The following is a 24,686-nucleotide window of genomic DNA, read 5'->3' as shown; positions in this document are numbered from 1 at the left end:
TTGGAAATAAAGCAATAAGTTATGATCCATGTATTTTATTTCCTGATTGAGCAACATCTCTTTCAGACTCTTTCAGACAAAATTCTATGGCTTTTTACTTGAATTATAGCTCTCATATGATTAGTGTTATACATAGTTTAAATTATTAATTGCTTCAAAATGCTTCATTCTGTTAAAAAAAATCATTGTTGAAACATTTGCAGTTAGCATAATGTATGAATAAAAACAATACTACAACACAACATAAATATATAAAAACAACAGTACAAAGCAATTTTTGGTTACAAGGTACACATCTTTATTCCGATTTCAGAATGCACACTTTGACATTCATAATGCATATACCAGAAGTGTCTCGTCCGCCCGCCGAGCTGATCTTCACTACTGTAATGAATATTTACGTAATTTTTTAATAAGCAAGGGAAATTCCTGACAGTTAATCTAGCAGAGTACATGTAGCAAGTAATTTTTTTAAATATAAATAAACCGTAAATAGATATACAGAATAGTGTCAGTATTAATGGCACAAGTGTTGATGAAAAAGATGTCTTCACTTGTAGATCGCAGACTTCTGGAGGGCACATAAATCAGAAGCAGTGAGTTTAGTTATGGGGTACAGAGCCAGTGGTTATTCTCTAAATCAAATTGAATTTGATGTAAGCGGCAATTGGGAACCAGTGAAAATTGATGTAAAGTTTGGTCTCTTCGGCTCGTTAAAGACCAACTCTTGCTGCAGCATTCTGGATCAGTTGCAGAGGTTTGGCATGCTGGAAGGTCTGTCAAGAGACCATTACAATAGTCCACATATAGTCCATAAAACAAGAGCTTAGACAAGGTGTATCATTCTCCGTTAGGAAGGGCCTGATCCTTCCTAAGGCAAATCTGCTGGGCTGGTCACTTTTAGCAATGGTCTGTGAAGTTTAACTGATCATCAATCAATGTGTCCATCAAATCTGGCTGTCCTGGATGGAGTTATGGTTAACAAACCTTGCTGAATGGAAAAGTTGTGAAGAAGTGTTGGGTTTGCTGAGACCACAAGCAGTTCTGTCTTTGCAAGGTTGGTTTGAAGGTGGTGATAGTAAAAAACAAACAAAAAAAAATGTTTTTGAAAGACAGATCCTAGTCATGGCATGTAGATGGGATGAGATGAGAAATTTTCCAAGCACTGAGCACTGATGCACCTCAGTACCTAGAAGTTGCAACTTAGACACCTCACCCCTCCACGATACCCTGAATGACCTACCTGTGAGGTAAGACTTGAACCATTGTAGTTCCTGAGATGCCCTTTCGTCATGAGGGTTGACAGCAGGATCTGGTGGTTAACTGTGTCAAAAGCAGCAGACAGATTCAGCCAGATGAGTACTGAAGATTTGGAAGGTGTTCTTACCAGTCTCAGAGCTTCAATAACCGAGAGCAGGGCAGTCTCAGTTGAGTGGCCTCTTTTGAAACCAGACTGGTTGTTGTCCAGGAGGTTGTTCTGTGTAAGAAAGGTAGATACTTGGTTGAACACAACTTGTCCAAGTGTCTTAACAATGAATGGAAAAAAGGATGCTAGTCTAGTTTTCTAAAATTTCAGGATTTAAAGTGGGCTACTTAAGGAGTTGTTATCCAAGCCTGCATAAATGCTGTGGGAAATGTACCAGTGTGAAGATAGGTATAGATGATGTGAGTGAGGGTAGGTACCACTGAAGAAGAAATGGCTTGAAGATGAGATGAGTGTGGATGGGTGGGGTTGGCAAGGGCTGGGCTGGATGAAAGGGGGCAAAAGTTGAGAAAAGAACATAGCATTGTTTGTATCTAGCAGGGCTCAACATAAAATAAAAAAATACCCACTGGCCCCCAGGGCCATTAGATCAGAGTTTTGCTAGCCTCTTCTATATTTTTACTGGCCCTGAAATAAATAAAAGGAAAAGCACTTTTCCCAATAAACTGTATTTATTGCATACATTAGAATTAATTTTTCTTGTCCCCTCACAATGACAGTAAACTAATTATTACATGAGTGATGATGAGTAACGTTACATAGGCCTATTTTCAAAATGGCGAATTTAGACAAGAGTATATTAGCTTGCCTGATTATTTTTGTCATTTGTTTAACATTTATGACCTAAAAATCTGTCAATGAAGAAAAAATAAAGAACGCGCTGAATCTGATTTTAACAAGACTGAAGCGAACACGAATTTGTGTAGCTTACACTTAATCACACATTTTTAGGGGGGCTGGGCAGAAGTTTAGGGGGGAATTTGATTACGCTATTTTTAGATAGCCCGTCGGGCAGGCCAGTTATGCATTTTGCATAATGGCTCGGTCGGCTTTTGTTGTAAATTTCCTGCAAACAAAACTGTACTCCGCTATTTTTCAGATGTGCTCGTATCAATACTGTGTCGTTATAAACGGTATTGCCTCATTCCATATCGGTTAAAAAAAATCTATATATTGTACAAACTCGATATACCGCCCAGCCCTACTAGGAATGTCCTCTTTCTCATATCAGCCTCGTAGTTCTTTGACATTTTAACACGTTATAAATAGCCTGAAGTAACATTGACACTCTTCGCGCCACTGTGTATGACGTTTGCTGTTTGTTTTGCTGATGGCCAGTCACTAGCCCGACATGCTCTTGTACTGACCCTGGGCCATCGGGCCATTGCTTATGTCGAGCCCTGATCTAGTGATGAGAACTGATTAGAGGGAAGAAATGTGGATGAGACCAAAGAGGATAAAGTGAGAGTTGAGCGTAGGTTACACTCAAAAGATGATTATGGGGGAGTGTGTGTTATGCCAGGTTGAGGTTAAGAGTGAGGAGGTAGCGATCTGAGGTGTGCAGTGGAGTAACCAGTGTATGATCAACAGAGCAGTAGCGCATGCAAATGAGGTCCAATTGGTTACCTGATTTGTGAGTAGCCACAGTAAACACTTGCTTCGGGTCCAAAGAGGTGAGCGGAGTGTGGAAGTCAGCAGGCTGAGTTTTTTTTTAGGTGGATAGAGTTACCTAGCTGAACTGGGAAACGAATTGCAGAACAAAGAATTGCAGACAAAATTGCAGCTGCATTTTGAACTCTCTGTAACCGCGAAAAAGCTGACTAGCTAATTCTAAAATATAGTGAGTTACAGTAATCCAATCTCGAAGTAATAAAAGCATGAATTAATTGTTCAAAAAGTTTTCTTGTCAGAATAGGTTTTACTTTAGCTAGAAGTCGAAGCTGAAAGAAACATGATTTGACCACTGCATTGATCTGTTTGTCAAATTTCAGCCCATCATCAAAGATAACCCCTAGATTTTTAACCCAAGGCTTCACAGACGAGGATAAATCACCAAAATTAATTTTTGGTGTACTAACAGAGTCTGAAGGACCAAACACTATTATCTCAGTTTTACTCAGATTAAAATTAAGAAAATTTAAAGACAGCCAGGCCTTCACATCAGCCAAACAGGTCAAAAGTGCTTCCAGACCATTAGAACTCTTTTTTTAAGGGCAGATAGATTTGAGTATCTTCTGCATAACAATGAAATGACAGACCATGTTTCCTAAAAATAGAACCCAATGGTAGCATATACAAAGAAAAAAGAATCTGAGCTAAGATGGAACCCTGAGGAACACCACATAATAGAGAAGCTGCCTCAGATGAATGTTCACCGATGATAAATTTACAACTTCTATTTGAAAGATATGATTTAAACCATTCAAGCGCACTTCCTTTTATGCCTGCACAGTGCTCCAACCGAGTAAGAAGGACAGCATGGTCAACAGTGTCAAACGCAGCACTCAAATCTAGGAGAACAAGCACAGCATAGTCCCCAGAGTCACCAGTAAGTAGAATATCATTTAAGACCTTCTAGAGTGCAGTCTCTGTAGAATGGTATCTTCTAAAACCTGATTGAAAGACCTCAAATATCTTATTTTCATCTAGAAAACTCTGCAATTGTTGAAGAACTATTTTCTCAATGATCTTTGAAATGAAAGACAAGTTAGAAATTAGCCTATAATTATCTAAAACAGTAGGGGCTAGATTCGGTCTCTTAAGCAAAGGATGTACTGTGGCATGTTTTAACACATCAGGTACAGAACTATTTTCAAAACATCGGTTAATCATAGTCACAAGGTATGGACCCACTACATCAAAAACTTGTTTCAAGAAATATGGAGGCATGACATCAATGGAAGAGCCTGACGGCTTAAGCTGGCATACTAATTGTTGGAGATGTAAAAAAGAAATAGGTTCAAATTGACTGAACTCTGCAAAGCAAACAGAGGGAATGGACGGATCATAAGCAGGGCGAGATATTCCCAATCTGATTGCATTAATCTTATTAACAAAAAATCTCAGAAAATCCTCACACATTGTTTTTGACACAGCAGGATACTCAGAGACCGTTGAGTTAACAACAGTGTTAAAAACTGTAAAAAGAGTTTTGGGCCTATGGTAATTGTTGTTATTAATATCCGCAAAATACCTGGACCTGCTACTTTCACTGCCTTCTGCAAATTGGATAGTGATTCTCTTAATAATTCATATGAAATCTGGAGCCGGTCCTTTTTCCACTTCCGCTCCGCTCGTCTACAGATCTGCTTCGAAGAGCGTACGTTATCATCAATCCAGGGCTCAGATCTAGGTTTGAGCTAATGAAAAGGATTTACTAGTAGATGAAGTAATTTTTCTAGATTTACGGACACATTTAGTGGCTTTAGCATAATTTGGTTTCCCAGGGAACAGAGAACATAACAGATTTATGGTCAGAAAACCTATTTTCAGTTACCTCAAGCTCAAAAAGAGAAATGCCATATGAAAGCACAAGGTCAAGAGTATGTCCCAGCTGATGAGTTGGGAAATTCACATATTGTTCGAGATCGAATGCATTTATCGAAATAGAGAATTCTTAAGGTAATGGGTCCGTTTTGCAACACACATGAATGTTAAAATCACCAAGAATTAACATTTTCTCATATTTGGGTAGAAATTCCTCCAAGAAGTCTGCAAACTCATTTAAAAAATGTTATATTGTGCTTAGGAGGACGGTATATCAGAGCAACCAGGAGTGGACCATTCAGATCAAATGTAAACAGCTGCAGCTCAAAACTCCGGAAGTCATAAAACATAATTTGGCTGCAAGAAAATGTTTCTTTAAAAATAGAGACCAGTCCTCCACCGCGGCCCGTTTTACGAGGAGAATTAACAAACAAACAATTTAGAGGTAAAAGATCAGATAACGGACTTAAGTCCCCATTAGTAAGCCAACTTTCAATAATGAATAGAAAATCAAGTTCCCGCGAAGAGAAGTAGTCATTAATAATAGCAGTCTTATTTACCACTGATCTGACATTTAACAATGCCATCCTTAGACCAGGCAGAATTTCAGTCACCCCCAGCTGAATCCAAGAAAAACGTCGAAGATTAATCAGACACACTCCAGTGCGGTGGAAACGGTACGAGCCGTAGACAGGTAACTGAACAGTCACAGCCGTGATCACTGAAGTATTTTTATTACATTCATACACTGGATCAAAAGAGCGCCAGCGAATGGAGAAATCGCCGGCCAAATCCTTCACATGGAGACCCAGAGAGGGACGCGACTCGTTGTTGAGCCAGGAAATGCTTCAGCTTAACGGTGATGCTTCAGCTTAAATGTGATTCAAAGGAACTATTGTCACACAGAGATTGTAAAATATTAAATTTCCACTCATTGGAGATATCAAAACCGTACCCTCCCAGTCAGGTGAGGGGTGTGTGATAAAGTGAAATTGGTGGAGAGGGCTGCAAGTGTGGCCGAGTTCTCTGGTCTGATTCAGGTCTCAGTCAGGGCCATGAGGTTAACAGAAGGATCCCCATGCAGGGAGTCCCCCACACTGCTCTGTCTCTCACGATGTCTGGCAAACAAGTAATCTACCTTATATAATACACACACACACACACACACACACACACACACACACACACACACACACACACACACACACACACACACACACACACAGATCAAGCTTGCGTGCCATCAGATGCTTTTATAAAAATGTTTGCTCTTTTAAGTGCATACGCCTTCCTGTTAAATACAACATCCTGTTTGAGAGAGAGGATGCTTTTTATCAGTGTAGCTTTGTATTGAAGATGACTTAAAATTGCACCTGTGTGTAGCAACTAGGGGTGTCCCCGACTAAGGATTTTCATAGTCGAATCAGAATCGTCAAGTCTTCCCTATAGTCGACTTATAGTCGAATCGTGTGTGGGGTTGGGGATGGGGCAGAACAGAATGTTGTACAGAACATCACACAAAGATATAGAAGAAAATTTATAAAAAAAAATTGGATCAATAAAACTAAAAAATAACATAAATAACTGCAGAAAGGCCACACTGCAGACAAGATTTGCATTTCACATGCAAATCAAATTACAGGTAAATCGGCTAAATTGCTTGTGCGAGCAGGCTCTCAGTACAGAGCGCAACATCGATGCACTGAAAAATAATCAACAATTAATTTACAAAATTAAATTAGAACAGAATATACCTTTCTAATAAATAAAAATACAAAACAAAATAAGTCAGAATCAAGTCACAAGATGCAGAACAAATGTGTGCAAAGTGCCTAAAGTGCAGGGGAACATGCATTCAAAACACAAGCCACAAATAGTTAAATTAGATAACCCTGAGTGATCAATAAATAAAATAAAAATAAATAAATTATTAAAATATCGAAAGTATAGCCAGAATTGTCAACTTTGTCTTTTTAAGAACAATAGAAACAACAATAAACGCTAAACTCGAGTGACCGTTTATCTAAACATGTGCACAGTATCCAAAAATCAAATTAGAACCGGCTGAAATGTTTTGAAATCACTTGTACTCTACCTGATCGAGAGAGAAAAAATGTAGTCTTTCACTCTGTCTGTGTCTCTGTGTCCATTTGAGTCTGTTAAAAATTGTGTGCACGGATTCTAGTAGCCTACATTCTAAAACGCTTAACATGAAAAACGTTTAACGGCTAAATGTCCTAAGACAGTTATATTAAAAGATCAAATTCTATACACACCTTAATAAAGCATACTGTGTAGCCTACAGAAAAGTAGATGAAACCAGAATATGAACGCAACGCGTTTAATTAAACGTTAATTTTCCTCCCATTGAAAACCGTTATTATAGCCTAAAGAAAACGCTTTACGTGACTTTCTATTGGAGGAGCATGTTGCGTTCATATTCTGGGTTCATCTGCTTATCTGCACATAGTATGGTTTCTTAATGAGGATTGTACTATACATTAAGCCATGTAATAGTGCCGTTTAAGCGTTTTAAAAGCTTTTTTCACGCTAAGCGTTTTAGAATGTCCCAAGGAAAACCAACTTGTTAACGTTGGCGTGCAGAAGTGTGACATGGTTTTCCTGATGCTAAATCCAGTCTGGGAATTATCCTTTCTGATGTTGTGCATCCACACTTTAGATTTTCTTATCCCAGACATTTTTAAAGATTTAAATCCCTGCCGCAAAAACGCTCCTCTTTCGGTCACGTATCGAAAGTGAAACTTAAATCTGTCAAGGGGGTGTTTGGATTTATTCACGCACGTTAAAAATATTTATTAAAAGCTTCTTCCTTTGCACATTTGTATTTACAGCATTATCATAATAGGCTCCTATATTAACGTATTGACAGAAAACCGGTAGTTCTATGGGAAATCAGACATTGAGCACCCTTATATAACCTCTGCGAAGATTCGACCGTGAGATTGGTAGTCGAATCAGGCTCCTCCTATCGATGCATGGAATCTTCGACTATTCGGGGTCACCCTTAGTAGCAACTCATAACTGCATAGACACATACCAGTCAAATCTAAAATATTAAGGCCTACTTACCCTTTCCTAAAATGTTTATTTTTTCCACTTTTGTTGCACATTAATCACATTTCTTTTCACTTCTGCACAGCCACATCAAAAGCTCCATATCAGTTACGGATGGATTTGTCGCACTCTTTACAGCAAATTGACAGTTAAAATGGATTTGCACAAAGAACTCAAATAGGTTGTTGAACCATTGTGATGCAAGTTAATTTCTCTGTTTTCTCGATTTAACTAAATAACAATGGAACTAAAAGTCAGGTAAGGGTTAATAAGAAATACTCCTGTTTCAACCAAAAAAATATTACTCATATTTTCACATAAACATATTTTCAACATAGACCTACATAAAGTCTGGTGACATTGCAGGTTTGCATAGAGTTCAGCGTTTACATTCCCTGTGTGATTTTATGTAAAATGAGGAATACACAATCAGCTTGAAGCCAAAATATGTAATTTATGTGTTTCACACAGAATGAGTTTTGGCAATCAAGTGGTTGGGGGAATCTGTGCTAAATTAAATACAACAACAACAAAAGGAATTTTTTTCGCCATTTTGCAGATCGGCCAAATTCAGCACAGGCTAGAGATTCTGTGTAGTAGATTAGTGCATGACACCACTGATTATTATTGCAAATGCCCTTCTCTTTTGCAAGGTACAGCTGGAAAAGTAACTTCTGGTCATTTCACGGAAAGTTAATTTGCAGTCGAGTGGTAGAAAGTTGGTAAACCGTGTCAATGAAGCAGGTTCATATCATCTGACCATACATCGATGGGATGTTTTGATGTTCCGTTCAGTCTGTATTTCACACTCGCGCTTTTCAGAAACAATGACAGAGCTCATGTTCTCTTACGAGAGGTTCTCTCGTATTGCGTAAGTTGCTTACGCTACGGGTAAAGTAATCTTTTCTCGAGATATTGAGAAAAGATGACTTTACAGGTCATCTTCAACACAATGAATCTGTGACGCGTAGAGGGCACGACGTCACGCGCGAGGCTCAGTGGTAGGCTTCAGCAGTTGCCGCAGGGCAGCCAATAAGCACGCAAGATTGCCTGGTCTATGGCAACTGCTGCAGCCTACCACTGAGCCTCGCGCGTGACGTCGTGCCCTCTACGCGTCACAGCCCGCCAAAATGGGGGTGGCTTAGCATATAAAAGTCAGACTCGGAGGCTGCGTCACTGATTTCATCATCTTCAGCGAAGCTCTCTGCATCGCTGGACTCTGAGAGAAGCCGTCCGCCGTTGAAACTAGCGACCAGCACGCAGAGGAAAGCGCCTGAAGAAGCCGGCCGTCTTCGCCACCTTCAGCCTTCCGTGCCTGCTACGCCATCCGGCGTCGAGTATCCTTTTTCTTAGTGCTTCTTGCCGTGTGTGTTTGCCGCTGCGACACTCACTCTCTCTCTAAAAGAGCGGAAGCGTTTGTTTCAAAATGCCTCGCCTTTCCTGTGGCTTGTGCTGAGTCCCGCTCAGCGCCGGAGACCGCCATGTGATCTGCGCTCTCTGCCTGGGCCCAGACCACGCAGCCCTCGCCCTGGATTCGGGAGGCTGCGTGCACTGTGAAGCGCTTCCGCTGTCGACCCTGCGGGCTTGACTCGAGGCCTTCACCACGGACGCTGTCACTCCGCCCTCTGGATTACGCAAGAAGCAGCGCCGTTCACAGAGCATACCAGAGCCTGAGGTCACGGTGAAGGGCTCGCCGGATTACATCCCGCCAGCCTACCTCTCCTTCTCTGCCCCTCCCGGACGGGCAGCTGCCGGCTTCGTCCCTCACTACCGTCGCCTCAGGGGATGAAGCTTAAGGAATCGACCCAGGTGACAGCTGTTCCATCCTGGCATTGGACAGTGAGGAGTGGTCGAGTTCTCATCACTCCGCTTCCTCCTCGATCCAGGAATCCAACAGGACTCGGGCTGGCGTGGACGCGGAACTCATGCGTCTCCTCTCTAAGGCTGTCGACCAACTCGGACTGGATTGGTCACCGCCCAAGGAGCCCGCGCCCAATAGGCTTGACGGCTGTTTCCTCCACAGCCGCCGCCCACCGCCCGTTTCCAGATCTGCGCCTTTTCTACCAGTGCTTCATACTAAACTATCTAAATCGTGGAACGCACCATTCTCCGCGAGGCTCCACTCAAATGTCTCCTCGACGCTCTCCCAAGTGGACTGCGCCGCCGAGAAGGGGTATAAAGCAATCCCCCCAGTGGAGGAGGCGGTCGCAGCGCACCTTTGCTTGCCCTCTGCGAGATGGCGCTCAAAGTCTGCCCTCCCGTCTAAAGCCTGCAGGACCACCTAAGCACTTGTCGGCCGCGCCTTTTCAGCCTCCGAACAGCTGCTTCCGCCCTGCACTCTATGGCTGTGCTGCAGATCCTTCAAGCTGATCTCCTCTGCGAATGGGACGAGAAAAGCAAGGACCCAGCCGCCATCATGGATTTGAGAAGCGCGACGGATCTTTCCCTTCGCGCTACAAAATCCGCGGCTCAGGCGATCGGGAGATGCATGGCTTCGCTCACCGTCACAGAGAGGCACCTCTGGTTGATGCTTGCTGACATGAGGGAATCGGAGCGCTCCGCGTTTCTCGACGCGCCACTCTCTCCTACTGGTCTCTTCTGCTCAGCGGTAAACGGGATCATCGACCGCTTCTCCGAAGTACAGAAGACCATGAACCTCTTCCTGCCTCGACGCTCTAGCTCTGCTGCAGGTCGCCCACGTGAGCCGCCTGCACAAAACGCTAGCCAGCGCCCAGCTCTGCCCCAGCCTTCACAGCGTCGACAGGGCGGCCGCCCTAGATCGCGCTCGTCTAGCCACCTACCCCCGGGCACCCAAGATTGCGCTGAAGCCCGAGCATGCGAAGCACTCCTAGCAACAGCAGAGAGGAAAAGACGGTGGGGTCTCGCTGTGGCCGGACCACCATCAAAATATCCCGTCCTGTCAGTCCCCTCAGAGAATGCTACTGCAGACGTACATTTAGCAGCCAACGAGTCGGCAACACAGCCCGCTCGCCTGCACACAACCGCCGTTGTTATCTCAAAAAGAGTATAATTTCTTGTTATCCGGTTCACGCCGTTGGTGTTTTAAGTGTAGAAAAAGTGCCCACAAATCAGTGCTCACTCCTACACATAAACACGATGCCCCCCGTGTCTCACTCACTCATAGAGCCCACTCTCATAAAGCTGGCAAATGCCGCTCGAGTGCTAGATGTAGAGAATGTGACCACAAATCTGTACTCACACCTACTCGCTACCCGCTCTGTCACACGGGCACAACAGCCTCACATCGACCAAGTTATGAAAGTAAGTCACGTGCCAGCTCACGAGCGCTCATGCTTACTGACAAACACTTCACCCCAGGCTCCGCTTGCGCACAATATTATCACAAAACGTTCCCCATTCAAAGCAATTCGGGACACACAAGTGATACAGCCAACCACGGCTGTCAGCGAGCCGCCGTGTCCGAGATCCGAGGGTGTGCGCGCCCCGCACACACGTCCGGTTCAGTTTCCCGAGCCCACGAAGTGCGGCGATCGGAACCCGGAGTCCATTCTGCCCCTAGCTGTACATGTACAACCTCAAATCAGAAAAAGTTGGGACATTTTGTAAAATGCAATAAAATCAAGAATCTGTGATTTGTTCATTCTATTTAACCTTTAATTAGCCGACATAAGTACAAAGAAATGTTTTCACTAACCAACATAATTGTATTTTATAAATATGAGCAAATTTTGATTTCGATGACCGCAACACACCCCAAAAAAGTTGGGACAGAGACCAAATAAAAGTGAAAAGATTATCCAAAGTAGATTATCCAACTCTTTTGAAACAGCCCACAATGAGCAGGTGAATTGGTAATAGTTGAGGGTATTGTGTTTGTGTGTAAAAGTGTTCCTCAGTTTATCAAAGATGGGTCATGGCTCATCACTTTGTGCCAAATATCTTGAGAGAATTGTCAAACAATTAAAAAAATCACATTTCCCAATGCAAGATTGCAAAGCATTTATGCCTTTCATCATCTCCCATACATAATATTTTCACTCAGGGAATCTAGAGAAATCTCAGTCTGTGTAGGGCAAGGCAGGAGACCTCTGTTGAATGTATGTGACCTTTGAGCCCTCAGTTGGCATTGCACAAGATACCATCATGCTACTCTGTCAAATACAGCCACATGTGCTCAGGAGTAATTTGGAAAACCGTTTTCACTGAACACAGTCTGACTCTGCATTAATAAATGCCACTTGAATCTCTGTTACGCAAGGAGAAAGCTTTACATCAGTTCTATATGGAGATGCCGGCGAATTCTCAGGGCCTGAGCTCATCTCAGATGGTCTACAAGACAGTAAAATGTGTGCTGTGGTCAGATGAGTCCATGTTTCAGCTTGTTTTTGGGAGAAAATGGACATTGAGATCTCAGTCCCAAAGGCGAAAGGGACCAACCAGACTTTCACCAGCGACAGGTGCAAAAGCAAACATCTGTCCTGGTATTGAGGTGCATCATTGCAAACGGTGTGTGTAACTTGCATTATTGTGAAGATACCATTGACATGGAGGCATATATTTGGATTGTACAGAGATATAAACTGCCATCAAAATGACATCTTTCCTGGGAAGCAAGACAATGCCAGGCCTCATTCTGCACATGCTACAACTGAGTTGTTTCTAGACACTCTGCACCATAGAAGGGATGAGTGAAGTGATGTTCATATTTACAAAATACAATTATGTTGGTCAATGAAAACATTGGAAAACTTTTCTTTGTACTTTTGTCAGCTAATAAAAGGTTAAATAGGCTAGTTGCACGTGGCCGCCATGTTGGATTTCCAATCAGCGAGTGTGCGATTGGACACTTCCGGTTTCGCTGTATGCCTGTGCAGGGAGCCGGAGAAAGCCGAAAATGATCTCTTATAGTTGTTTATAGAATCAATTATATCACTTAAAATACTACTAAGATATGTAGTACTATCACACGAGCAAATGGCAATTACATGCAGAGATGCATAGTCAGATTAATGAATGAAATACAACTGTTCACGAACAGAAGATTGTCTTGGACTCAAGACGGTCGGGTATATCAATACACCGTCCTCCCGTTCGGCCTGTCTTTAGCACCCCGTACATTTACGAAGTGCATGGACGCGGCTATCGCCCGATTGAGAATACAAGGCATGCGAATTCTGAACTATTTGGACGATTGGCTGATTTTAGCACAGTCAGAGATAGAACTGTTATCTCACAGAACAGTGCTCCTCATTCATCTGGAAAGCCTGAGTCTCACGGTCAACTGGACCAAGAGCTCATTACTGCCCAGTCAGTCAGTTTCCTTTCTAGGAATAGAACTGGACTCTATGGCTATGACGGCCCGTTTATCAACACAGCAGGGAACGAGTATTGCGTAACCCGACGCAATACTCGTTCCCTCTAGAACAGGGAACGAGTATTACGTAACCCGACGGTGCAGGCGCCACGAGCGATTTTCGCTTCAGCTGATGAAACCAGTGACACAGCCTCCGAGTCTGACTTTTATACGCTAAGCCACCCCCATTTTGGCGGGCTGTGACGCGTGGAGGGCGCGACGTCACACACGGGGCTCAGTGGTAGGCTGCAGCAGTTGTCGCAGGGCAGCCAATGAGCACACAATATTGCGTGCTCTAGGTCTGCTGGCTGCTGCACTGCGTTGAGAATAAATGGAAAATTAAGGATAATTGTTGGCTTCAATATCTCGACAAAAGATGACTTTACCCGTAGCGTAAGCAACTTACGCAATACTCGTTCCCTCTTCTAGAGTCAACCGAGGTTACATATGTAACCAAGTATGCTTTCAAACTAAACACACACTGTAATGAATAATTCACTGAAAACTGGCCGTGGGTCACTGTTCTCTCTGCCATTTGTGATGAAATAAGCCTGGTTTTCTTTACATTAGCGCTGTTTTGAAAGGATTGTTTGAATGCATTTGATTACTGGATAATTGGACTGAAAACTCTCATGTAGTTCAGCAGCTTAACCCTCAGGGGTCTGAGGGGTTTTCTGGGTCCTGGAGGTGTTTTGACATGCTCTGACATTTGTGCTTTTTTCAGTTATTTATAAACATGTTACTGGCAAAGGTGTAAATTCACTCTATATAGCACAAACGGGGCTACCGTAATATGTGAGCAACATGTATGTACATGTTTGTATTTTTTTCAGAGAATATTGTTTATGCATGGTTATTGAAAAAACTAAAACTTAAAGTGTCTGAAATAAGGCAACAAAACACATACTAAATAAGTGTCTACAAGACTTTTGACTAATGAGTGTTGTTGCCTAGAGTTTATGCTTCAAAATAATCTGAAAATCATCCTGCCTAATCATTTACACAAAAAAATACATTGATTTAAATTTTGTAAGACACCTTTTGTTTGGAAAGGCAATATGCGTGGAGGCGTGTTCACACCTGAGAAGACACAGGCCGGATAATGTGCCACATATATAATGAGCTGCATATTAATTAGCCTTTCACACAGGAGTGTCACAGGGTCCCAAAGAACGCAAGGACAAAAGAAATTATCTAGATATACATATTTTACAATTAGAAATTTTAACCAATTACAAATAGGTTACAATTACAACAACAATTACAATTTTAACAATATTTCAAGTGTATTCTTTTTTGTAAAAAGTATCCCTTTTATCATACCTATTAAAAAGGTAAGGATTCATTAGTTTGAATATTGGAACAAACACTATAATAACATCTTAGTTGATAGTTCAATATACCTACTTTATTTTTGACAAAACATCATACTATAGTATATTTAACAAGCAGAAATTGGTGAACAGAAGCTTAACCCTCTGGGGTCCTATGTGTTTTTGGGGTCCTGGAGCATTCTGACATGCTCTAACATTTGTGCTTTTTTCAGTTATTTATAAACATGTTAATGGCAAAGGTGTAAATTCACTCTATATAGCACAAACAGGGCTACCATAATATGTTAGCAAGATGTATGTACATGTTTGTATTTTTGAGAGAATATTGTTTATGCATGGTTATTGAAAAAACTAAAACTTAAAGTCTCTGAAATAAGGCCACAAAACACATACTAAATATGTGTCCACAAGACCTTTGACTAATGGATGTTCTCGCCTAGGATTTTTGCTTCAAAATGATCTGAAAATCATCCTTCCAAATCATTCACATAAAACAATACATTGATTTAAATTTAGTAAAACACTTTTTGTTTGGAAAGGCAATATGCGAAATGGGCGTGACTCATGTATAATGGTCTGATTCACACCTGTGAAGACAAAAGACCTACTTAATGAGCCTGCATAATGAGCTTTTCACAGGTGTGTCACTGAGCCACAAGAAAGAATACAAGGACACAAGAAAAGAAATGTGTATATATTAGTGATCGACCGATGTATCGGTTTACCGATATTTTTCCCGATATTTAAGCATTTTCCCATAATCGGGAATCGGTTTTGTAATATCGGATTTTCCGATAAACGGCGCCATCTTGTGGCCGTTTTGAGAATTCCGCCATTGCAGCCCGCGTCTGAGGAGATCAGTCAATAACAACTCTGTGCACAGGTAAAGTATATGTTCTACTTGCTTTGCTTTAATTATTCAACTTTATTTAACATAACAGACATGCAGAAATGAGATTTGAGACATAAATGCCTGATATAGTTTATTTATGCAGCTTGGTTCTAAAAAATTGAGACGAACTCATTGAGCCACGTAGCGTAATCCGTCATGTCCTGCCCCAATAAAGACGTAACTTTACATGAATTAAATAAAACAGACATGAATGAGTGCATGTTGAAAATAAAAGCGCTGAATTTAATTCTCTATCTGTTGTATTTGCTCACCATTAGTCTCGAAAAAAAAGTTCGTTCATATTGCTGAGCACTCACTGGGTTGATGATCAGGAATGCTCGAGCACGGCGACTGAATGAAACTTTTGACAAGATTATCTTGTTTAAACACCCTAGATTATATTATCATTTACTATATAGCAATTATTTCGCTAATACACATCTAAATATACCGCTTTGTGGAAATTAATTATTTATTATCTGCACGCGCGATCGTGGTTGAGTAACGTATAGCCTAATGTTATAGTTATGTGTAAATGCATAGATAAACAGCACTTTGTCATAAAGCATTTCATGATCTAGACCGACAAAAATATTAATAATAATTAATAACATACTAGTTGGAAAATGCAATGATGTATATGCTGTTTTGTTTGTTACTTTCCTGATGTTATAGGCTATTCCAGCTAATATTATGCAGTGAATTAATATTACCCAGTGAATTATTCCTCACTCTTAGTTTAAACCTATTAAACGGCACATAAACCTTCTAAAACTGTTTAAAATGAATTACATTTCTGCAAAGGTGATATGACTCCCCTGTCAATTATTTTTTCCATATGAAAACATTAGACTTTTAACATTTATTTTGCCTATTGTTAACATTGTTGCTGCTGATGCTTATAAATGATATGTATAATTTAGATATAGATTATATAATGTAATAATATAAATGTTTTTATTGTAATTTGATTAGTTTACCATTTATGAAAACAAATAAACATATCCAAATATGTTAGAATAGTTTTTGTGCTTTATTTTTTACCTCATCAAAGCTTTTATTTTTAAACAAAGACACTTAGTAACAATGCACTTTATTTTTTGGACTCAGACCGCTCTATTTATTTGTGTATAAATATAAAGGTTTTTTTTTTTGTATGCAAGGAGGGAGTGATTGTTATAAATAAAATGGTTTGTTCAGTTCATTTGTGTTGTAATAATTGTGCCAAAAACAGAAGTATAACAGTAAATAAATATCGGTTCTGCATATCGGTTATCGGGCACATACACATGCAAATAATCTGTATCGGTATCGGTTATAAAAAATCAATATCGGTCGATCACTAGTATATATACAACAAAATTGGTTCACAGTTGGAAACATCTATAAAAAAATAGTATTTTTCCACTTGTATTTTTGCTTGCAAATTGTATAATATCCAAGGTGAACATTTCTAGTAATTGTGTAGTTAATTCTCATACTGTATTTTCAGAAAGTTTTGGATATGTATCCTCTCCCCAAATTTGTCACTAATAAAACACAATACAAATAATTTGAAGAGAAGGCTTATATTGACATTTTAAGATTTTGTTTACATCTACCTTGTAAATATATTATTTGCTATTTTATTAAAAAGGTTACAATTACAGCAACAATTAAAATAACAATATTTCAAGTGTAATATTTCTTTGTAAAAACTAAAGTATACATTTTATCATACATATTTCAAAGTTAAGGATTCATTAGTTTGAATAAAGCCTACATTGGAACAAACACTATAATAGCATCCTAGTTGATGACTTTATTTTTGACAAAACAAACATAGCCTAATATATTTAACATTTGAGCAGAAATTGGTGAACAAAAGCTTATTCAATGTGGCAGAAGTCTATAGTTTAGGCTACAGTTAATAATCTATCCAAAAACTAGTCAACGAAATGTTGTCTTTCATATTTCTTCTGTAACATAGGCATATCGTTTGTTGTTTTTATGATAGCCTATATTAGGGCATATAAATATTAATATACAGTTTAATACGTTGCTAATACAAAGACATTTTAACGTTATTTCAACATATTTCAGTCGATTTTCACTCATCTCAGTATAGCAATAGGGTTTGGTAATAACTGTTCAGTTCATTAATTCACACACAGACGCGATTCATATTTAAACAGTCTTTTTGCGGTTTACATACACTATGATATCGCAATTAGAACACTAATAAAAAAACTTACTTCTCAGATGGATATTTTATATTTCTTTGTAAAAACTAAAGTATACATTTTATCATACATATTTCAAAGTTAAGGATTCATTAGTTTGAATAAAGCCTACATTGAAACAAACACTATAATAGCATCCTACTTGATGACTCTATTTTTGACAAAACAAACATAGCCTAATATATAACATTTGAGCAGAAATTGGTGAACAAAAGCTTATTCGATGTGGCAGTAGCATATTTTACATTAAACAGTTAATAATCTATCCAAAACTAGTCAACAAAATGTTGTCTTTCATATTTTGTCTGTAACATAGGCATATCGTTTGTTGTTTTTATGAGCCTATATTAGGGCATAAATATTAATTTGCAGTTTAATACGTTGCTAATACAAAGACATTATAACGTTATTTCTACACATTTCAGTCGATTTTCACTCATCTCAGTATAGTAATAGGGTTTGGTAAAAACTGTTCAGTTCATTCATTCACACACAGACGCGATTCATATTTAAACAGTCTTTTTGCGGTTTACATACACTATGATATCGCGATTAGAACAATAATAATAAATAACTTACTTATCAGATGGATCCGTTGCTCCTCGTAATGAAAAAAAACAGCACATGTTCTGAGGTAAATGTCCCAGGATTACTCCTCACACAGCCTCGCAAGAAGAAATAGTAGGCTACATTAATCTGATGATTACATTTGTTGTGTTTGTTGCGTTTATGAGGGGCGTTGACACTTTGCATGTGTTGCTTCAGATCATTTGCGTTTGAATAGCGCGCGCTCTCCGTGGGCGTGTCGCATTAGCAGAATAATGAGCTGAGAGAACGATAATGAGATCGGCTGACACCTCTCTCTTTTTTAATAGATTACATAAACAGAGAATATTTATTTTAGTTTTGAATTAGATATTTTAAAAGTACAAACTTAAATGATTATAAAGATATTTTGCTCATGCTTGTGTGAATAGTATTCGCTGAGCTTTGTTTAAGTTTAGAGACGTGCACCTGAAAAAAATTTAACGGAGACAGAGAGGCAGAAAGCACACCCTGTTTATTTTCTTCATTTTACAAAAGCACACGGTTTTGATGTTAATGTGAGTGTACACAAAAAAAAGAAGACCCTCTATAGTTTATAATCATGTATTGCTTTTATTTATATGACCAAAAATGACGGAGTATTTTAAGTCTATGTTGCTGCTATGTGGAAAAAAACAGCAAAACGCGCCGGCGCGTTTCTCGACCCCAGAGAGTTAACTATTTAATGTGACAGTAGTAGGGCTGTCGCGATAACCGCAATATTGCAGTACCGCGCTACTGACAGGCCAACCGCAGAGGAATGCAAGTAACCGCAGCAACCGCGAACCGCGTTTTCTTTTTTCATAAGGCCACCTTTCGTGGTTCGTACCATGTGTATTGAATGTTAAATAAGTTAATAATGATAACAAGACTGTTTATCATGGTGATTTGTACAGAGGATTCGTGGATTTGGACTTAAGCCTAAACAGACAGTGAATGTGTTCGACTGAGCTCGTGAGATTACCTGCGTCTGTTTTTGAAGTCAAGTCATGTATATTCGTGAAAAGGTTGCCGTTTCCAAGGAACGCGAAATATTTGTCGTAGGCTATTATCCTTTTAACGTGTAAGGGTATTTACCATGAATGGCGTCAGCGCTGGTCAGCATTACACAGCGCGAGGAAGCCGTGTGGGGAAAGTAGCGAGTCACGCATTGAATCAATGCTTTTGGTCCCTATTAAGTGAAGCATTGCTTTAGCTTTGCCCAAAAGTGAAGCATTGCCGCCCAGCTGAGCCTTGAAAAGTGGAGCTCAAAGTTAAACAATAATTAGCACCTTGTTTCATTACATCTATCATTTAGGGATTAGCTTTTTTGAACGTTTTCGTTGAATGAACGGTTTAATGACTCACTCAGAGACGTGACGTTGGCGTAACAACTGCGCGCTGAGTGACAGCCTTTCAATGTGCGGAGACGCTGTTTAGTTTCGGTTACATTGGTTACATTGTTTTTTTGTATGCTGACCACATCATAACACGTATTTATATAGCAACAAATAAATATAAATAAATAAATGGCGGTAAAACCGCATATCGCGCTATTGAGCAACTCACAATTACCGCAAGGGAAATTCCTTAACCGCGACAGCCCTAGACAGTAATCTTTTTTTACAGTCAAAACGTTTTAATCTATCCAAAACTAATCACAAAATCTTGTCTAAACATTCATATTTAGTCTGTAACTATGGTGTATGATATATTAGCATATACATGTTAATTTGCAGTTTGTTGCTTATACAGACATTTTATTTCAACATTTCAGTCTATTTTTACTCATCTTAGTAGGCTATAGCAATATAGTTTGGATGTGTTCATGTAAATTTAATAACATGTTTACTAATGTAGATGCGAGATTGAATGAACGGCACAGACACGCGCTGTATAACTGTAGTAAACAAAGCGCGCGTGCGCCTGTGCCGTTCATTCATCATTTAGCCTACACACAGACACGCAATTCATATTTAAACAGTCTTTTTGCGGTTTATAGAAATTATTCAATATCGCGATTAGAACAAAGCACTTAAGAACAAATGACTTACTACATCAGCTGGATCCGTTGCTCCTCGAAATGAAACTGCCAGCACTTCTGATACATTTTCCAGAGTTATTAGATAGTATTATTCCTCACAGGGTAGGGATACACAGCGGTAGTAAGAAACTTACTAAACATGATGTGTTTTATAATCCAGCTGGTGGGCGTTGGTATGTTTGCATGGCTTGCCTTAGATCATTTGCGTTTGAATACCGCGCGCTCTCCATGGGCGTGGCACATTAACGCGTAATGAGGTATAATGAGCTGGAAAGAAAAATACTGACATCTCCCTCTTTTCATACAGATTACATAAACTGAGAATATTTGTTTTTTTATATAAATTACTTCATTTAAAAGAAGAGAATTTCAGCTTCATAAAGAGAAATCTCTCGTATCTCTGTGACAAGTATTGACGGAGTTACAGTTCATTTTTCGGACGCGTTTCAGAATGGACCTCACTGACGAGAGAAGGTAAAACGCGCATCATGTTTATTTGTCTTTATTTGACGAAAAGCACAACACTTTGTTTTTATTGTGAGTACCCACAAAAAAATAGACACTTAACAGGATGTAATGATGTACAGCACTTATATGTAAGATCAAAATCAACAGAGTAATTTGAGTCTCTTTTGCACTGATAAGGAAAAAAGTGAGCTGGTATCGCCGGCGATACCGCCGACCCCAGTGTAACTAAACCCCTGGTCAGAGCCTGACTCCACCCACTGGTAATATTTGAAAAATGCTGGAAAAGTGGGCAGAGCCCGGCAGAGATAGAGGGGATGAACCGAGGTCGGGGCTGAGCGGGCGTGTACCTGAGACCAGCAGTGATGGATTAATTGACAGCTACTGTCAGACTCTAAAATGGAGAGCGACTGGAGTGACGCAAGTAGCTTTGCAACAGAGCGGTCATTTGAAGTCGAGGACTTTTCTCCCCCACCTTAACCTGAAGTGGAGGATGTTGAATTTTCTGTCTGGACATAGGTCCAGAGCCATATCAATTCGAGCCGCTGGCTCAAACTGCGGTCTTAACTCCCGCAACTTATATTCAGTCATTTTGAGGTAATTCTTTCCAGGATTATTATTACTATTACGTTCAGTATATTTTGCTGCTTTGTGAAAAAAGTATCCAGCAAAACGCGCGTGCATCATAAATAAAGTTAGTTTATCTCAAAAGAAAGAGTCGACTCTTAACCGCTCAAATGAGTCGTTTGGACTTCGAATCGATTTCATTGAAGTTCACAAGTCACTTAGTCAAGTCAAGTCACCTTTATTTATATAGCGCTTTTACATTACAAATTGTTTCAAAGCAGCTTTACAGAGATAACAGGAAAGTAAAGTTGTAATAGTATTGTTAAATTCAAAATTAAATGTTAAATGTCCCCAACTAAGCAAGCCAAAAGCCAATGGCAAATGAAGGCGAAAAAAAAGGCGACAGTGGCAAGGAACCAAAACTCCATCAGGTGACAGAATGGAGAAAAAAACCTTGGGAGAACCCAGGCTCAGTCGGGTGGCCAGTCCTCCTTTGGCCAACAAACGAACAGTGTATGATTATGATTTAGGCGGCATAACAGGTCAGAAGTCAGATTGGATCAGAACTTTCACAATATTTATCCAGTTCATCTGGTTAGGGGTCGGAGTCATCACGCCGGTATGGAGATGAGTTTGTTGAGGTGTCCATGAGGCCTTCACAATGTTGATGAGGCTGGCACTTCAGGGATGCGTTGTCGTCGTGTCCATGTGATGGTCCTTCATCAGATCTGGATATGGCCTGGATCCGGCGGACTGCGGTAAACCTCGGGATAAACAGAGAGACTAATATTAGCGTAGACGCCATCCTTCTTATGATGTACAAAGTACATCAGGATTTATGTGGTGTTCCCGGTTCCGAATGATCTAAACTATGCCGCCTAACATTGAATTATAGCAATCTATAATGTGTTATGTGTATGCTAAGCCAAAGAGGTATTTTTAGTCTAGATTTGAACTGACAGACTGTCTGCTTCCCAGACAATGTTAGGAAGATTGTTCCAAAGTTTTGGTGCCGAGTAGGAAAAGGATCTACCGCCAGCAGTTGATTTTGATATTCTAGGTATTATCAACTGGCCAGAATTTTGAGATCGCAATAGACGTGAAGGACTATAATGGGTTAAGAGCTCGCTCAAGTACTGCGGAGCTAAACCATTTAGTGCTTTGTAAGTAATCAGCAATATTTAAAAATGTATACGATGTTTAATAGGGAGCAAATGCAGTGTTGACAGAACCGGGCTAATATGGTCATACTTCCTGGTTCTGGTAAGAACTCTAGCGGCTGCGTTTTGGACCAGCTGTAGTTTGTTTATTAAGCGTGCAGGGCAACCACCCAGTAGAGCATTACAATAATCTAGCCTTGAGGTCATGAACGCATGAACTAATTGTTCCGCATTTGTCAATGAGAGCATATGACGTAATTTAGATATATTTTTAAGATGGAAAAATGCGCTTTTACAGATACTAGACACGTGACTTTCAAATGAGAGATTGGTATCAATCAATTGGTACTTACTACGTTTGCATAATGTCCACCTACTTTCTGCGTGGACAGGACATCTTGCTGTAGCTCGTTCGTGTGGATATCATGTCGTCAAGATGCTGTGAGAATAAATTCCGTTTATTTTCATTTCCAAAGGATGAGGCTGTGAAGAATCAGTGGTTAAAATAAATTTTGATCACGATACCACAGCAGTATAATCCCAAACTTTTTCTGTGTTCCCTTCATTTTACTGACGACTGCTTATCAAATCTCGGAGTTCAACGCGGGATTCGCCAAACGCTTACTCTTGAAAATGGGTCAGTACCCAGTTTATTTGGACTAACTTGCTCCTCAGAATCACAACCTGTAAGTTTGACTAATTATTGATGTATATATTTTCTACCGGGTGTTCAAAATACCTACTGGCTAACTGGCTAACTCACGTTATTACTGTCTAACTGAAATACTTCTGCTAATCAGCTGTGGCCCACTATTACCTAAAACTGCATCTATTAATACAGATTGTATGTCGTTCTTATTACTTTGAGTAAAGATAAAGGATGGAGCAAGAGTTGTTTTAAAAACTTTTTTGTTACATCAGTCATTCACGGGCGAACGGGTCCTGGGTGAAAATATGCACTTTGATACTGTTCCTGCATGTGCACCGCAATAAATTAGAAATATACACATCGATTTGTTGATGGACATACACTTGTTAATGCTGATGGTGAGGAATTACAGTTCTCATAATCTACCTCAAACGGTGTAGTGTATCACTGAGAAATGTCCTGCTCAAGTCGTCCTGATTACTCGTTATGGCGGTTCAGAGTCGATTCTTTCTTTTGGGAGACAATAAATGTATTAATCGTGCACTTTCAACTTTACAACTTTGCAGAACGTTTATGTTTACAAACGGCTATACTACACTGCTGCCTTTTACCAATAAGTGGCGCTATAATCACAGACTTTGAAAAGTGTCAGTTTTCTCTCTATTACGTAATCTACCGAGGCTCATTTAGAGCAGGGGTAGCTAACCAATGTTAGTCAGCAACATTTGTGTTTTTGCATTCTTTATTATTAAGAATGAAATAGGCTTATACAATAGGTTCTTATGATTAGCATAATTTTCTTTAATAAATAATGAAAATATTTCAACATAAAACATTGCAATAGAAAAATGTTACATCAATGAGGCTTTGCATGAGTGCAAGACGTTAAGCTCATGCTCTTATGACAGTGTTCAGAAAATAGATGTGTGGTCAATGCTACAACATGTGCCTCGCTTTAATATTTGTCAAAAATAAAAACTTTTGAAATGTTCATTAATTGATTCGAAACACTTTTCAGAGCTTTGTTATTCATTTTCTGTCATTTTTATTAATAGGCGTTTAGACAATAACATTGTAGCGTTTATGTCTTACCGTTCTTGATGCTTAAATAGGTAACAGATTATTAAAGTCAAGCGTTTTGTTTAATTAATAATGGCACATAACATAAATTTGCTACATTCCAGTAGAACCTCCGTTGTGCTGCACAGACGACAAAACCCGAAGGTGGTGTTGAAGGCAGATTGTTAGCCGATCACATGGCCTAAAGATGATGAAGCACATCTTTAATCTGATAAATTATTATTTTATGAATCATTCATGAAATTGAGATGACTGACAGTGATATCCATAGCAACGAAAGAAAAAAATCAAAACAGATCCATTTAACAGATCCGAAAAAGACTTGTTGACATTTTGTTGACTTGGCTGTACAAAAATAAATTAGACTCTTAATTAAATAGTATTGCTTTCGAATAAAAACCAATAAAAATGTAAAAGAACACTTGAATTAATTCAGTTTAAAACACCATCGCTCATTTCAAGGTTTAAATAGTGTCAGGACAGTTTATTTAGCCCATTTAATACAGGTTTGCATCGAGTTTAGCATTTATTCGCTTTGCAATGCAAAAT

The 24,686-nt window shown here is 39.6% G+C and overlaps 1 protein-coding gene across 7 annotated transcripts in view; it reads left to right on the top strand.

The window, feature by feature from the left end:
• Positions 1-24,686, top strand: part of rptor (regulatory associated protein of MTOR, complex 1) — a 389,484-nt gene that overhangs the window by 141,939 nt on the left and 222,859 nt on the right. The window contains exon 1 of one of the 7 annotated variants that reach the window (XM_077199054.1): positions 22,789-23,094. The exons of the other annotated variants lie outside the window; for them this stretch is intronic. The gene's annotated coding sequence lies outside the window, so the exon portion shown is untranslated. Of the gene's footprint in view, positions 1-22,788; positions 23,095-24,686 lie in introns of those variants that run through there. 7 annotated transcript variants of the gene reach the window in all.

This window comes from Siphateles boraxobius, unplaced genomic scaffold (genome assembly GCF_051911475.1).
Source record: "Siphateles boraxobius isolate OS27281-9 unplaced genomic scaffold, OSU_SipBor_1 41, whole genome shotgun sequence".
Taxonomy (NCBI): Eukaryota; Metazoa; Chordata; class Actinopteri; order Cypriniformes; family Leuciscidae; genus Siphateles; species Siphateles boraxobius.
The sequence above is the reverse complement of the archived record's forward strand: the minus strand, read 5'-3'. Positions and strand labels throughout refer to the sequence as shown.